We start from the raw sequence: 15,789 nt of genomic DNA, 5'->3' as shown, positions 1-15,789 counted from the left end.
TGTTTCGGCTTCCAGTAGTGGATGTGCGCTGCATACTGGAGACATGTAACTTATACCTGTTCCATTCTTTTTTACTGTTTTCTTAGTCTGAGAAAATCTCTGCTTTAGGCTTGTTATGTGTCTGAGACAGACCAGTTATTAGGTTTGTATGATGGTTAGGCTGTGGGGCAGAGAGGAAGTTCATAGGATATTGAGGTGTATATTAAGAAAAGCATTATAATATAGTGGATAAAACATGGCCCTCAGAGTATCACAGGAGCTCAGCTCTTTTACTTATGTGCTGTGTCACTTTGAATGAGTTATTTAACCCACCAAGCCTGTTTTTTTTTTTTTATCTGTAAGAATAATAATACCTGCTTTATAGAGATATTGTGCAAATTAAATGAAATAACACATTTGGTACAGTGGTACAGTGCCTGACCCTCTAATGTTGGTTGCTTAGATTTCATGCAGCAAGGAAAGGGGAAACTAAAAAAGAGTGGAAATTAGAAGATGATATTGGGTTTCATCAAAATGTTTTCATTGTTTCCATTCAGCGTAAAAAAAGAGTGTCTAGAAGCTGCTGCTGCTGCTAAGTCGCTTCTGTCATGTCCGACTCTGTATAACCCCATATACAGTAGCCCACCAGGCTCCCCCATCCCTGGGATTCTCCAGGCAAGAACACGGAGTGGGTTGCCATTTCCTTCTCCAATGCATCAAAGTGAAAAGTGAAAGTTAAGATGCTCAGTCGTGTCCGACTCTTAGCGACCCCATGGACTGCAGCCTACCAGGCTCCTCCGTCCATGGCATTGTCCAGGCAAGAGTACTGGAGGCAGAGACCCCAGTTCTGTTTCCAGCTCTGCCACTGAAAAGCTGTAAAATCTTTACTCTTAGCCTCGCAGTGTCTGTTTCTCATCTTAAAAGTGAATAAATCAGAATGAATGCTCTCTACTTAGTTATAAAGTTTTTCCTTCTGAAGACTTTTCTTCTTCCCAGAGTTGAACATAGCTGTCACTCAGCAGTGTGTAAAACTTCAAAGGCCAAGAGCCAAGTATCTAGACAGGCCTAGTGTTGAGGTATCCTTCTCGCTGTGCAACTCTGTTTACATGTACATTTATGTTCTTTGTATATTTGTCATGTGTCTGAGTATGTATGCACCTGCATGCTTGTTGAAGCAAGCACACTAGCATACATTCATACATTTTTGTGGGTATGTGTGTTTATATATAACCTATATATATATATATACAGTGTGTGTGTATATATATAAATATATGTCTGTGTGTATGAGAAACAGATGCTCTGTAGGCAGATAAAGCAGATAAATATAGATCCAAATAGAAGCAAAGTATATAAATATAGACCTTATATAGAGTGAACACAAGCAGATCAGCACCATTTCATTATTGCTGGAAGTCTTTTTAATAAAAGAGGTGAAAATCAGTAACTGACATTGAAATTATCGATTGAATGACACTGTCAGATCGGAAGGCATGGTGTAAGGTAAGAAAATAACCTTTCTTTCAACTTTGAGGAGCAATTAGCAGGAAGATTTGTTACTTTTAATTATTTGATTATGAAAGTTTTTAGATGCTATGTAGTGTGGTGTTTTTAAAAGTACAGATATATCATCACCCTTCCTAAAAATACTACCAGACAACAAAAAAATAATGCATAAGAAAAGAACACCTGTTCCAATCCTGAGAAAGGACTTGACAAAGGTGACAAGATTACTCTTCTTTGCGGGCTGTGATTGGCAGCTCTTTCCCATCTGTAGATATGGACAGACGAGTTAGTTTCATTCCATGTTATTTTTCACAAGCCCCCTGAAGTCTTTAAGGAAACCCACCTAAAGGAGATATTTTGAAGCATAAGGCCATACTCACCATTGTTAAGTTATTTTCGTGGGACTGCGTGTGATTGTGTTTAGTGAGTATGTTGTGTGAGTAAAACTGGGCTTCCATCTGTTACTTTCATGTCACTGTTTGCACCAGTCAAAATAACTGGTTGCGAGTTTTGCTTTATTTTGTTTTGTTTTAGTGGGGAGGGTACTGTGAGTTATTTTGAGCAGGTTTGAGTTAACTGGGTAATTTTCTTTAATGTTGAAAGTTACATCTTGATCATGAGTTTAAATATCATATGAAAATAAAGAGTGCCTCCTCTTTCCTATAAATCTCACCTATTTCCCACAACAGATCATGTGACTTTTTCACCATCCATTATAAGAATACCCAGGGAAGCTCAATTGTGAAGAAAGTCCCTGAAATTATGCAGATGCAAATCCTGCTTTTTCCTCACACCACAGAACTGTCAAAGTCCTTGTCATCGCTTTTCCTGTTGATCATTTTACTATTGCTTTTCCTTATAAAGGCAGGAAATGGGGGCCCAGAAGGTGGTCTCGTTCTCTCCTCTTCTGTGCTTCTTTGAAGCCAGAAGCTACTGTTTCTTCCTTCTTGCTCTAAAACACATTCAGACTTGAGTAAGAAGAGGAGAGAAGGACAGAGCAAGGACTCTTTAGAACATGAGAAATAAATTAGTGCTGCCTAAGAACTGTTCCGGAGAAGGCAATGGCACCCCCCTCCAGTACTCTTGCCTGGAAAATCCCATGAATGGAGGAGTCTGGTAGGCTGCAGTCCATGGGGTCGCTAAGAGTTGGACACGACTGAGCGACTTCACTTTCACTTTTCACTTTCATGCATTGGAGAAGGAAATGGCAACCCACTCCAGTGTTCTTGCCTGGAGAATCCCAGGGACGGGGGAGCCTGGTGGGCTGCCATCTATGGGGTTGCACTGAGTCGGACATGACTGAAGCGACTTAGCAGCAGCAGCAGCAGCAAGAACTGTTCATTCTTCCTTTCAGGCCTGTTTTGCTGCTATTACTTTAACTTCCTCACCAAATTTTGACTGTAAACATTTATCAAGAAAAGTGTCCCAGAGGTCTTGAGAATAATATGTCATACACACACACACACACACACACACACACGCACACACTAATATAGTTGTGAAAAATTCATTCCAAAAGCCTGTAGTGTGTGAAAAATGGAGTATACTCTCCATTTTATTAATTATTTTGAAAGAATACTTCCTAGCAATGTGTAAAGTTGGTAAACTCAATAATACTTCAAACTATAGACTTTTCAGAACTGCTCTTATTTATTTGATGTGTTCTAATGTTATTTTCAACAAGTGTTTATTTATGAGTAGTATAAAATAATATGTCTACATATAAAAGATTCAGGATAGAGAAGCAGACTTTTGAAAAATAACTGTTTGCCAGATTAACATAATAAAACTTTTTGTCTACACACACACACACACACACACACACAGAGGCAAATTCCTTTTTTCTTGTTCTTTGCTTCTTTCCCTTTGTCCTGGCCTAACATATTCAGATTTTGCTTAGATTTTGTCAAGTACTTTATAGTAATTACCCAAAATTTTGGCAAGGAGTAAAAAAATGTATGCACACAAACATATATACACAATGTAGACTTACAGCATTATGGCTTATTTAGCTTAAATATTTTTGGACTAAAATTCTGAGGAAAGTTATGTATACACATACATACACATGCGCACACACACACACATGCTTCTCCTTTACTTATTCTTTGTTTTGTTCCTTTTCTCCTGGCTTCTCAGATCCATTGTTTAGACTTTGTCAAGTACTTCATAGTACAATAATTATCATAAACTTTGGCATAAAGGAAAAATGTATATAACACACATCAGTTCAGTTCAGTCACTCAGTCATGTCCAACTCTTTGCGATCCCATGAATCGCAGCACACCAGGCCTCCCTGTCCATCACCAACTCCCGGAGTTCACTCAGACTCACGTCCATCGAGTCAGTGATGCCATCCAGCCATCTCATCCTCTGTCGTCCCCTTCTCCTCCTGCCCCCAATCCCTCCCAGCACCAGAGTCTTTTCCAATGAGTCAACTTTTCACATGAGGTGGCCAAAGGACTGGAGTTTCAGTTTTATCATCATTCCTTCCAAAGAAATCCCAGGGCTGATCTCCTTCAGAATGGACTGGTTGGATCTCCTTGCAGTCCAAGGGACTCGCAAGAGTCTTCTCCAACACCACAGTTCAAAAGCATCAATTCTTCGGCGCTCAGCCTTCTTCACAGTCCAACTCTCACATCCATACATGACCACAGGAAAAACCATAGCCCTGACTAGACAGACCTTTGTTGGCAAAGTAATGTCTCTGCTTTTGAAAATGCTATCTAGGTTGGTCATAACTTTCCTTCCAAGGAGTAAGCATCTTTTAATTTCATGGCTGCAGTCACCATCTGCAGTGATTTTGGAGCCCAGAAAAATAAAGTCTGACACTGTTTCCACTGTTTCTCCATCTATTTCCCATGAAGTGATGGGACCAGATGCCATGATCTTAGTTTTCTGAATGTTGAGCTTTAAGCCAACTTTTTCACTCTCCACTTTCACTTTCATCAAGAGGCTTTTTAGTTCCTCTTCACTTTCTGCCATAAGGGTGGTGTCATCTGCATATCTGAGGTTATTGATATTTCTCCTGGCAATCTTGATTGCAGCTTGTGTTTCTTCCAGTCCAGCGTTTGTCACGATGTACTCTGCATAGAAGTTAAATAAGCAGGGTGACAATATACAGCCTTGACATACTCCTTTTCCTATTTGGAGCCAATCTGTTGTTCCATGTCCAGTTCTAACTGTTGCTTCCTGACCTGCATACACACATATATATAACACACATAGACACAAATACACATGCATAGATACATCAATTGTTAATATGCAAATCATCAAATTTTAGTCAAATTTTATTATATTTTTTACCTTTATTCAGTATAAATCTTTAAAGGAATTTTTAAAAACACTCAAATATCTGGTGTGATTTAAAGATTCCTGAGAAATTGTGCCTTTCTTTAGCTTTGATAAGGAACATTTTCCAGATATGAGTTTGGAAAACAAGGATTTGTCATAGCCAAGAGCAAAGCTAGAATCTATTTTTTTTTTAGCAGTCATTTATCCTTCCCACCCCCTACTTGGAACTTTTAGTGGTTCTCATCATTGGTGTGGAGAATTTTCTCTTTGGTTAGATGGCTTCATATTCTGTTCCTGGCCTTGTGGTACATTACACTATGTATGAACCACCATGGGAGCCCAGTAGGTCCTAGCTCTCCTCACCGCAACTCTTTAATTAGCTGTGTCCTTAAGCAAGTTAAGCTAACAGCTCTGTAACTAGGTTGCTAATCTATGAAACTTAGGCCAGTCTTAATTCACAGGGGATTTGCATTAAATGAATGATATCATGGAAGGATGTAGCACATAATATGTATTCAATAAATGCTAGTTTACTTCTGGCCTATTAATTTTAACTTCTGTCTGGGACTTCCTCCTCCTAACCCTTCTCACCACTGTGGCTAGCATCATGATATAGACATTAACCAATGCTAGAGACATAGGAATAAGGCATTTAAAATATTATTATTGATTATTACGGCTACCCTGGTAATGGGCTTACAAAGAAGGAGATCTAAGGAAACCACCAGGAATTTCTGCCTCCTGTAATTGTAATGTTTTCTAGTCAAGAAATAGAAATGGTAGACGTTTACCAAAGTATTGCCAGAATCCTATTCATACCAATAAAGTGTAATGAAATATCTATCCAAGTGATGCACATTAAGCCTTTTGAAATAATAAAACATCCACTTATTGCCCATGCTTATATCTGCTTCATATCCTTTCCACAGTGGATGTTACTCACTTTCACTCACTGTAGATTAGTCTCCTTGATTAGCACCTACTCTTTTTTAGGGCGAGGTGTGCAGCCAGAGAGGGCTTCCTAAGTGGCACAAGTGGTAAAGAACATGCCTGCCAATGCAGGAAACTTAAGAGATGCAAGTTCGATCCCTGGGTTGGGAAGAACTCTGGAGGAGGAAATGGCAACCCACTCCAGCATTCTTGCCTGGAGAATCCCATGGACAGAGGAGCCTGGTAGGCCACAGGCCATGGGGTCACAAAGGGGTGGACACGACTGAAGTGACTTAGCACACATGCATGTGCAGTCAGAATCCAGATGACATTGTTATTGTTCGGTTGCTCAGTCATGTCCAACTCTTTGTGACCCCATGGACTGCAGCATGCCAGGCTTCCCTCAAGTTTGCTCAAGTTCATGTCCATTGAGATTTGGTGATACCATCCAACCGTCTCAGTCTCTGTCGCCTCCTTCTCCTCCTGCGCTCTATCTTTCCCAGCATCAGGTCTTTTCCAATGATTTGGCTCTTTGCATCAGGTGGCCAAAGTATTGGAGATGTCATTGAAATGGCTAAATAGTTGCTGTATACCTTCTTTGTTAGGGAATAAGCAGGGCGGGGAGGGGGGACACCTCCCACTCTAAGATATCTACAGCTGCATTTCAGCCTAGAGCCAATCATTTTAACTGAATTGTAAACCCCACAGGAGTTAAGCTTTATAAAGGAAACAATGACACAATCTAAATGATTCTTGCAGCAATGTCCCTGTTATACAGAGATCTCTTTATCAGATCTAAGCTCACTTTGAACCTCCTCAGACTTCACTTTCTGTGTATCTGCAGATTTAGTATGCAACTCTCTGTCTTTTTCTGGCATTGAGAGTTTGGCCAATGTCATTAAACCACATTAAGTCACTAGGACTTCCCTGGATCTCTTCCTGCTATGCCACAATCAGTCTCAAAATAGTTGTGACTGTGGAATAGAAAGAAAGAAAAGGAAACTGATGTGATAGAAAAATGAGTGGTTGTGTTTGGAGATTGTGAGCCTTTGCTCTCTATCTTGAATGAGACTCCTGTAACACAAGGCTCACTTTCCTCCCCAGCAGTTTGGAGGTCTGGACACACAGGCAGAGTCTATAGCTGTAGGTTACCCTCAGGTTGTCAGCACCTTGTTTCAGTTTATAAAACATTTAAATGTATACCAAATACCTATTTATTGTATAGTGCTAAACCCAAACCTTTTCATCCTTTAAGATTTCTGAGACTCTCAAAACACATTTAAAAAAAGAAATCTTTTTTATGAAGAAGACTAATAAATAAACGTAGAAGCAGATAAAAAGTGAGAAAAAGGGAAAATTTTAAAGCCAGTGTGTGTAAGTCACTCAGTCACGTCTGACTCTTTGCGACCCCATGGATTATAGCTTACCAGGCTCCTCTGTCCGTGGAATTCTCCAAGCAAGAAGAATCGAGTGGGTAGCCATTTCCTTCTCCAGGAGATCTTCCCAACTCAGGAATTGAAGCTGGGGCTCCTGTATTGCAGGCAGATTCTTTACCATCTGAGTCACCAGGTAAAGCCAGGTATAGAGATAAATGAGTGAGAAACAGAGTAAGAGAGACTCAGTCCAAAGGTCTAAAGAATAAGGAGGAAGAAAAAGGGGAGGAAGAGGAGACTCAGATTAAAGATGGAAAATTATAAGATAGCTTTGAGGGGAACATTTTACATAATGTAAGCAGTCTTTATCTTATATAAAATCTTTTGAAATCTCTCTTTATAGCATTTAAAATAAGATTCACTTTATGCAACTTTGACTTACTGTGTCCTGTGGAGAAATGAGCTGTGAGCCTTAGGTACAAGTCTCAGCTCTGTCTCAAAATATAAACTCCTGAGAAAATTACCTTCTGAGCATCATAATCTTCACATACAAAGTAAGGGGTCCAGGCATAGTCTCATCCACTTTTAAGAATCCATGAAATGAAGCAGCACATGGAATGATCTTGTTGACCTGCTGCTTGGATGCTTGATGAAGGAAGTTCTGAATTAGATTAGATCATACTAATGATAAAAAAAAAAAAAAACTTTGGGAAGTTTTTACTGATTTGTACATGCTTAGTCCCAGATGAGTTAACAAGAAGGTAGCCCCACTTTATAGAAAGTACTATGGCTACCATTGCCAAACACACTTTTAGTTAAATCTTCAACTGGAATATTATACTTGCAACTCTTTCTCTAAAGGTCTTATTCACCAATTAGCTGAAAGATGGCATTTCTGACTTTCTAATCCAGAAATTTAAAACTCCTGTGTAACCAAGAAAATGGAAATCAGTACATTCTTGGTTGCCCTTCTATTAATTTAAATTTACATAACCTAATCAAAACTCAACCTGCCTTGCCCTTCAACAAAAAGCTATATTTTCCCCCATTACTAAATGGCTGCATTCTTCTCAGGATTTTTTAAAAGATGAATTATGTTGCTATCCCATGACTTTTCCTTTAGAATGTGTCCATGGAAATTAAAATGGATTTTTCTGTGCCCAAGACTGAAATGAAAAATAGTCCAAAGGGATGGTGGAAATGAACACAAAACTTTGCTGATATTACTAGTATTGCAATTTTGTTAAGCTTTGTTTCTAATAAAATGAAACTAAAGTCAACTGATCCCCAAATAACTGTTTGACACTTTATCTACATCATTATTTTGTGTCTACAGTCTAAGCACAGCCTAAGATTTTCTGTAAATCTTTGACATATGTTTTCTGAGGCTTTTCTAGTATACTATTCCTACTGGGCTCTTTCTTCCATAACCATTTTACTGTTTCAACAAGTATTGCTGAACATAGAGAATGTGCCAAGCACTGTGCTGCTGCTGCTAAGTCACTTCAGTCGTGTCCAACTCTGTGCAACCCCATAGATGGCAGCCCACCAGGCTCCCCCATCCCTGGGATTCTCCAGGCAAGAACACTGGAGTGGGTTGCCATTTCCTTCTCCAATGCATGAAAGTGAAAAGTGAAAGTGAAAGTGAAAAGTGAAAGTGAAGCCGCTCAGTCGTATCCGACTTTTAGCGACCCCATGGGCTGCAGCCTACCAGGCTCCTCAGTCCATGGGATTTTCCAGGCAAGAGTACTGGAGTGGGGTGCCATTGCCTTCTCCGAAGCACTGTGCTAGGTACTAGGTATAAACTGTAGGCACATGGCTGCCAGTCATTGAATCATCCTTGAAAAATGGATGGAGTAGGCATCTATTTTTATTTTCTAAGCTAAAATGGGAGAAAAGAGAACATTGGAGGATCAGAAATGTAACCTCAAACTCTTGTTCTTTCCTTTAGGTGACCTCCTGTGATTTTTTTCTAGTCACCATTTACAAACACATTCAAGAAGGGTACTGCCTTGCTCTCTAACTGGCTGCTAATAAAGAGAATTTCTATTTCTTTTTATCACTTAGTGATTGTCCTCAGCCATAGGAGGGTACTCAGGTACAGGATGGTCCTGTGCCTAGCAGCACAGTCAACTTCACCCATACTTTCTAGCCTCAGCTTTGGGAACTCATTATGTGGCACAAGAAGCATCAGACAGGCTCAGAAGACTGGAGATGCCTGTAGTCATCCAGATCAAAAGTTAATTTTAGGTGCTCTCCATAAGCACAATATTAGAAATCATTGAAATTTCTCTTACAAGCATCTTCATCAGTTTAGAATCTTTTCTCATTGACTGTTTCTCTTTCATTGCCCTATATTGGGCTGTTCTATTTAGTCAAATAATGTGTATATATCTTCTTCCAGGGCTTCCCTTGTGGCTCAGCTGGTAAAGAATCCGCCTGCAATGCGGTAGACCTGGGTTCGATCCCTGGGTTGGAAAGATCCCCTGGAGAAGGGAACAGCTACCTTCTGCAGTATTCTTGCCTGGAGAATTCCATGGACTGTATAGTCCATGGAGTCTCAAAGAGTCGGTCGGACACAACTGAGCGACTTTCACTTATACGTTCTTCCAAAGTAAAATAGTGACCTATTCAAAGATTTCCATATGCATTCTTCATGTATTTTTAAAGGGGAAGGGTAAAACTGAAGATATTTCTCTTTGCCCTGGTGATATCTCTGTGTGTTTTTCAAATGATGTTTGCTATTAGGTAAACTAGTTAGACCATAGCACTGGCTAGCGCAGGTATGGATTCCCAAAGGTATCGAGAGAATGACAACAGGAGCATATGGAGAAGTCTGACAATGCAGTGGAATTGCTTTCAAGTGATTTGACACATTAGTACTTTCAGACACTCTCCTGCCAGTAATCCTCATTAGACATACGATCAGAATATTGGGGTCACTAACTCAAATCCGTTTTTCTGAGACCTGAACAATAACTGAAAATCAGAGCTAAAGGTAATAAGAATGAAACTATTCCAGTTATTAGAATTGTTTCTCTAATTGACTGTTACTCTCTCCCCTCTGTTTGGTCCTTTTTTCCTCTCCCTGTTTCTCTCTTTCTCTTTTTTCTTCCCTGCCTTCCTGCTCCTTTCTTTTTAGTGTTCTGAATTCATTAGATGGCATAGTGTAAATCAATAGTAAACGCTAACCGCCTACTCTGTACTCAGTTACGCAACATCGCATAACCGGTACACAGAGACAAAAAGGGAAAAAGCACACACAGCCTTTACATTCAAAAGCTCTTGCATAATTTTACTTTTCCACAGCCAAAAAGAAAAAAAAAGGAAATAACAGATGGGGAAAACTTACAGTTTTTTTTTCCCTTTTTTCAGACTGTTGAGAAGGGAGTTAGCTAACATTCATGACCATTTCTAGTTGCCCCGAGCTGCAGCAAAACATCCCATAATTGTCAGTGCCTTCACTGGCTTTAAATCAAGATTTTGTGACCCTCCATGATGTGGTAAATTTTCCAGGTAACATAAGACTAAAATTATTCTGAGGTGTTTAATGCTGACTTGGTTTTTACTTATTTTGTGAAAAATCAACAACATTTAAAGTAAGAAATGAATTTTAAAATAGAAAGGATAAGGAAGACAGCTGTGTGTGTGTATGTGTGTGTTTTCATTTGAAATGTATCCTGATGTAATATTTATGTAAAAAGCTGGTTATATAAACCCTGTCTTTCTCTTGCTTTTTACTTTGGGGGCTGGATAAAGCCCTACAGTTTTTTTTCTCATGACAAAGTATATTCAAACCCCAAAGTCTTAATGAAAGAGAAAACATCTAGATGCTACAGCAGACACTTAATTCAAACTCCCTACAGAATTCATCCCTTAAACAACAGATCCATTTAAGAACTTGTAGTTTCTGGAATTCTCATTTAGAACTTTCTGTCGCACTATTCCCTGGAACACCTTTGGATCATTGCACTGCCTTTAAGTCTCCAATGTATAATAAAGTGTTTTTTGTTGTTGTTGTTCTTCACTTCTTTGCTATACCCCCTACTTTTTCACTGGAGTAACTCCCTTCCCAAATGGGGACATGGTGAGATTTGTAGGAGGTTTATCAGTCTTCCTTCCCTGTTACAATATTTTGTTTCACTTAACTGGCTGATGTCCTCTGGGCACCAGGCATTTGTCTGATGAGGGAGTTTAGAGGTCTTTGGAGGTTGGTTTTGTTCTTCCCTTTCAGCTTCTGCCTATCAAATGGTTTTCAAATAGATACAAAATGCTAGTGAGCACAGCATTAGGCACTCTGAGGTTTCTGCTAGAGGAAAGACCAGGTATGTAAGGAGTGGTGTGCCAGTAGTTCTGAGGGTTCTTAATGCAATCAGGAAAAGTGAAACGGGGCCGGAGAGAGGATGGATCTGAGTAGGAACTACCGAAGCTCTTGATCACTGTGTATTTGGGATCAGTATCATTCCTTTAGATCATACTTTACTTCTGGATGGTAAGGCTGTATGGAATTGGTTCATTTGATTTACTAAAGGAAGAAGGTAGATTTTTCTATACTTTTTATGAAAGATTCAGGCTATTTCCTAGTTTGTTTGACTTTCTCTTATATGTTAGCTATTGAATTTTGGATTCCTTTTGTATGGAAAAACCTGGTGCATAAAGATAAAAATCAAAGCCAGGAGAGTTTTGTCTGGTTTTTCAGGTTTCATTATCTAAATATGTGGTTCACTGTTGTAACAACTGAATGATCAAGATCACTGGGGTTGTATTATCTCTGTATGTATGATGACATGGGCACATCTTTCGTTGTCTGAATATGAATAATGATTAAGCTTGCATATGTTTTTAAAGTATTTTGTAAATACATTTCCTTTCAGATTTTTTTCCTTGAAAGAATCTATAATTCAGACAGATTTGTTTGTGAAACATAATGAAAATTGGTCACAATATTCTAGTCTTTAAGCAAGATATTCACATATATATTTACACATATATCTTTTCTGTGTCCTTCATATTTTTAATCTTTTTTATTAATGTATAGCTGATCTACAGTGTTGTGTTAGTTTCAGTTATACAGCAAAGTGATTTAGTTATATATAATTCTTTTTAAGATTATTTTCCCTTATAGATTATTATAAAATATTGAGTATAGTTCCCTGCTACTGTGCAGCAGGTCCTTGTTGGTTATCTATTTTATATATAATAGTGAGTATATATTAATCCCCAAATCCTAATTTATCTCTTTCCCCTTTTCCCCTTTGGTAACCATGTTTATTTTCTATGTCTTTGCATCTATTTCTGTTTTGAATATAAACTCCTCTGTATCATTTTTTTTTTAAGATTCTACATATAAGTGATATCATATGATATTTGTCTTTTTCAGTCTGGCTTGCTTCACTTAGTATGATAATCTCTAGGTCCATCCGTGTTGCTGCAAAAGGCAATATTTCATTCTTTTTATGACTGAGTAGTATTTCACTGTATAAATATACCATATCTTTGTCCATTCATCTGTCAATGGACATTTAGGATTTTTCCATGTCTTGGCTATTGTAAATAGTGCTGCTATGAACATTGGGGTGCATTAATCTTTTTGAATTGTGATTTTCTCAATTGTAGGTAAGTGTGGATTCCAATAGGCAGTTTTGTGTGTGTGTGTACTTGATTATCAAATTGAATACTGCACCATGTAAAATGTTTCTTTATAATGTAATTTTAACATGATTAATCTGTAGCCAAACACTTAGTTTTGGTCTACAGTTCTGTATACAGGGAATCATTTAGAATACCCTGATTTTCAAACAGGTTTGCTTGAATTTAGATGAAACCTTATTCCTCTATGGAGGAGCATTTTCTTGATTGTCAAAAATATTTGGAGCTATCTGGTTATCAAAAGAGTAGGGAAAACATCTTTGAGTAAAGCATATTTGGACTTTTTCCTGCCTCAGTTTATCAGAATAACTTTCAATTCCCTCTCAGTCGATTTTTGCACTCTCTGAAACATACTTAGGGAAGAATTGACCTTTCAATGCCCCATTAATTCCAGCTGCTTTTGAACAGCACTCTTTCTTGGTTGTAACCATGGCCCTGGGAACTTGTAAGCTACTTCTAGCTTTTCTTCTGCAGTACGGGATCCAGGCCTAGGAAGGGTTGACAAGCCTAAGCTTTCTATTTCCAGGCATACAGGAAGATAGGGCAAAATTTAAACTTCTTTTAATTTTTCAGAAGTCCTTCACAACTCTTAGGGTAAACCTGGCTTCTCTTTGCTATTGGCAATAGTAATAGATATTTTTAAATGTTTCAACAAGAACCTCAGTCACTAACTTATACTCTTTCAACAAGAATCACTCTAGTTGTGCCCAGCACATAGTAGCTGCTTTAGGAATATTTTACCTAAATATTTTGGTGAGCTGCAGTGACTGTCCCCTCTTAGAGCTTACGCAAGTAAGCAGTAAGCCATGATAGTAATAAAGGGGTCAGATGAGATAAAATACAGTGCTCTTCAAACTTCAGTCAGGGGCGACCACCCCATTTTATAAGAAAGACCTTATTATCCTGTCTCTATCTTTTTTAAAAAAATAACAAATTGCAGAAAGAAATTTTATATCTTTCCTGGAGGTCCTTTTTAATGGTCAGTGATGCACAGACCATTGGATTGTTTAACAAACATAATTTTGCGCAAGGTACTTTAGGGATCCTTATTGAGTTTCATATGCAGTGTTAGGGCCATATGATTATGGGTCTCAAATATACTCCTCTTACACTCTGCCACAAGGTCTTTTGAATCTTGACTTTACTCACTTTGCTTAGGCAATTATTTTTTAGGCTTCTTTTATTTATATAAGTCATAGGATGATGACAAGTTTTATACAGAATTCTTCTTTTATAATGTTTCATTATCTTTAGCTACAGTAACTTCTGATCTTTCTAAATCAATTTTGGCTTAAGTTATCATTCTGGTTATTTTCAGGGCTTCATTCTGATGGTGATATTGTGGGTGGGAGGTGATCTCTGGTAAAACCGTCTATGGCATCTCCATTATAAAAGCAGTGGAAAGACCTCCATGTGGAATTGTTGATAGACTTGCTGCTTGTTAGGGAAGCAATTTTAAAAATGCAGATTATATAATATTTGGGGATTTTGTTTCTCCACAGTAGAAGCTTTTTAAATGTTAATTTGGGGTTTGTTTTGTTGCTCTGTGACTTAGCATAAAAGGTTTTGGTTTTAAAAGGTTTCAGTTCACTCATTCCAGTTGTCTTACAGGACTTGGAATATAATGCTATACATTTATTTATACACATGAAAGAGGATAAGGCCAGTAACTCACAACTCATGAAACCAGGGGTAAATAATCCATAGCTTGTTCCACCACTCTTACCGCAATATTTATATCCAGAACACAAGGAACAAACAACCCCAAACAAGGAGAAACCAGTTTGTTTTTATTTACAAAATGTTTAATCAAAAGTACAGTGAAGTTCAAATGAAGCTGCAAATCCTGGTGGTTCACAATGGTTTGATTTATTTTTTTAAACAGACCATGGATAATTAACCATAAAACATAACTTTCTCAACACAAGTTACAGTGAATTACAGAAATAGGCAGCAAGTCTTTCACAACTGGTTACAACTGGTTAGAGCCTTAAAGTTAAAACACACAGGCAAATACAAAAGCCCTTTCTCAGGGTGCAGTTGTATTTTCATTCCCAAAGGGGAGCATCCTTTATTTTTATATAGTGTCAGTATGTCAGTGTCCTGAGTGAGAAGTAAATGTGTTATTTTCTATGATTGCCATGTTGTCATACATTTTACCATATTCTTTTCATTTCAGAATGCTTCACTATCACTAACTGGATATTCCTCGTGACATTGCTATCTGGTAAGCAACTTTTCATCATCTCTAAACGGCGGCCCAAAATATTGAGGTGCACAGAAGTCAAATATATTTCTCCCAACCTCAGAAAGAATTAGACCTAAAACTGTGGCATGTCCACCACCTCAAATGCTAGATTTGAACAGAAAGTACTTTGACATTGGTGAAGAGTACCTGTTCCATTTCCTATTTATTCATTTGAAATACCATCGTTTAGAATGGTAAGAAACATGATCTTAAGAACCTATCGTCACAGAGTTCAGCAGACAGTTTACACTGATTTTGCTGCATGGGGGAGGAAGTATTCAAAGGACTTGCTTGAAAAACTCTCTGGAGATAATATAGGTCTATTTCCAAAGGAGTCCCCTGAGTGGACCAAGAAGGTGATTTGGTGAAGCTGAACATGGATGTTTCCATGTGGAACACTGGGTGTTTTTGCCTTATGCAGACAAAATTCTCCAAACATATTTTATGATGTGTTGAATTACCTGCTATTATTTGATGATATACTACAAATTTGAAATGCATTTGCTTCGTGTGAATCAATGATTGCTCCTGTGTATACCCACCAACACAAGGGACATGAAACCCTCACCACTACCACCAACATTACCAGTTAAGTAAGAGGATCAACATCAAGGCTGCAAGGGAACCTAGGTTTGAAACAAGGTCTATGTGTCTTGTGAGAATTTGTAAAGTTTTAAAAATCAGAGTTTCAGGAATTCTTGAGAGTTCAGTGGCTGGGAGGAGAGTGCAGGTCTGGACTGAGGGAATATTGGTAGAACATCATCAAGACAGGACCTGAAAGAGTTGAGTGTACTAGAGATTAGCCTG

The 15,789-nt window shown here is 38.3% G+C and overlaps 1 protein-coding gene across 26 annotated transcripts in view; it reads left to right on the top strand.

Annotated features, from left to right (window-relative positions):
* The window catches only part of ZBTB20 (zinc finger and BTB domain containing 20), an 869,399-nt gene that overhangs the window by 451,102 nt on the left and 402,508 nt on the right, over positions 1-15,789 (top strand). For all 26 annotated transcript variants that reach the window (XM_045166105.1, XM_045166753.1, XM_045161993.1 and 23 more), the window contains one exon: positions 14,914-14,961. The gene's annotated coding sequence lies outside the window, so the exon portion shown is untranslated. The remainder of the gene's footprint in view (positions 1-14,913; positions 14,962-15,789) is intronic.

Source organism: Bubalus bubalis, chromosome 1 (assembly GCF_019923935.1).
Source record: "Bubalus bubalis isolate 160015118507 breed Murrah chromosome 1, NDDB_SH_1, whole genome shotgun sequence".
Taxonomy (NCBI): Eukaryota; Metazoa; Chordata; class Mammalia; order Artiodactyla; family Bovidae; genus Bubalus; species Bubalus bubalis.
This window is presented reverse-complemented; position numbering and strand designations above follow the sequence as displayed.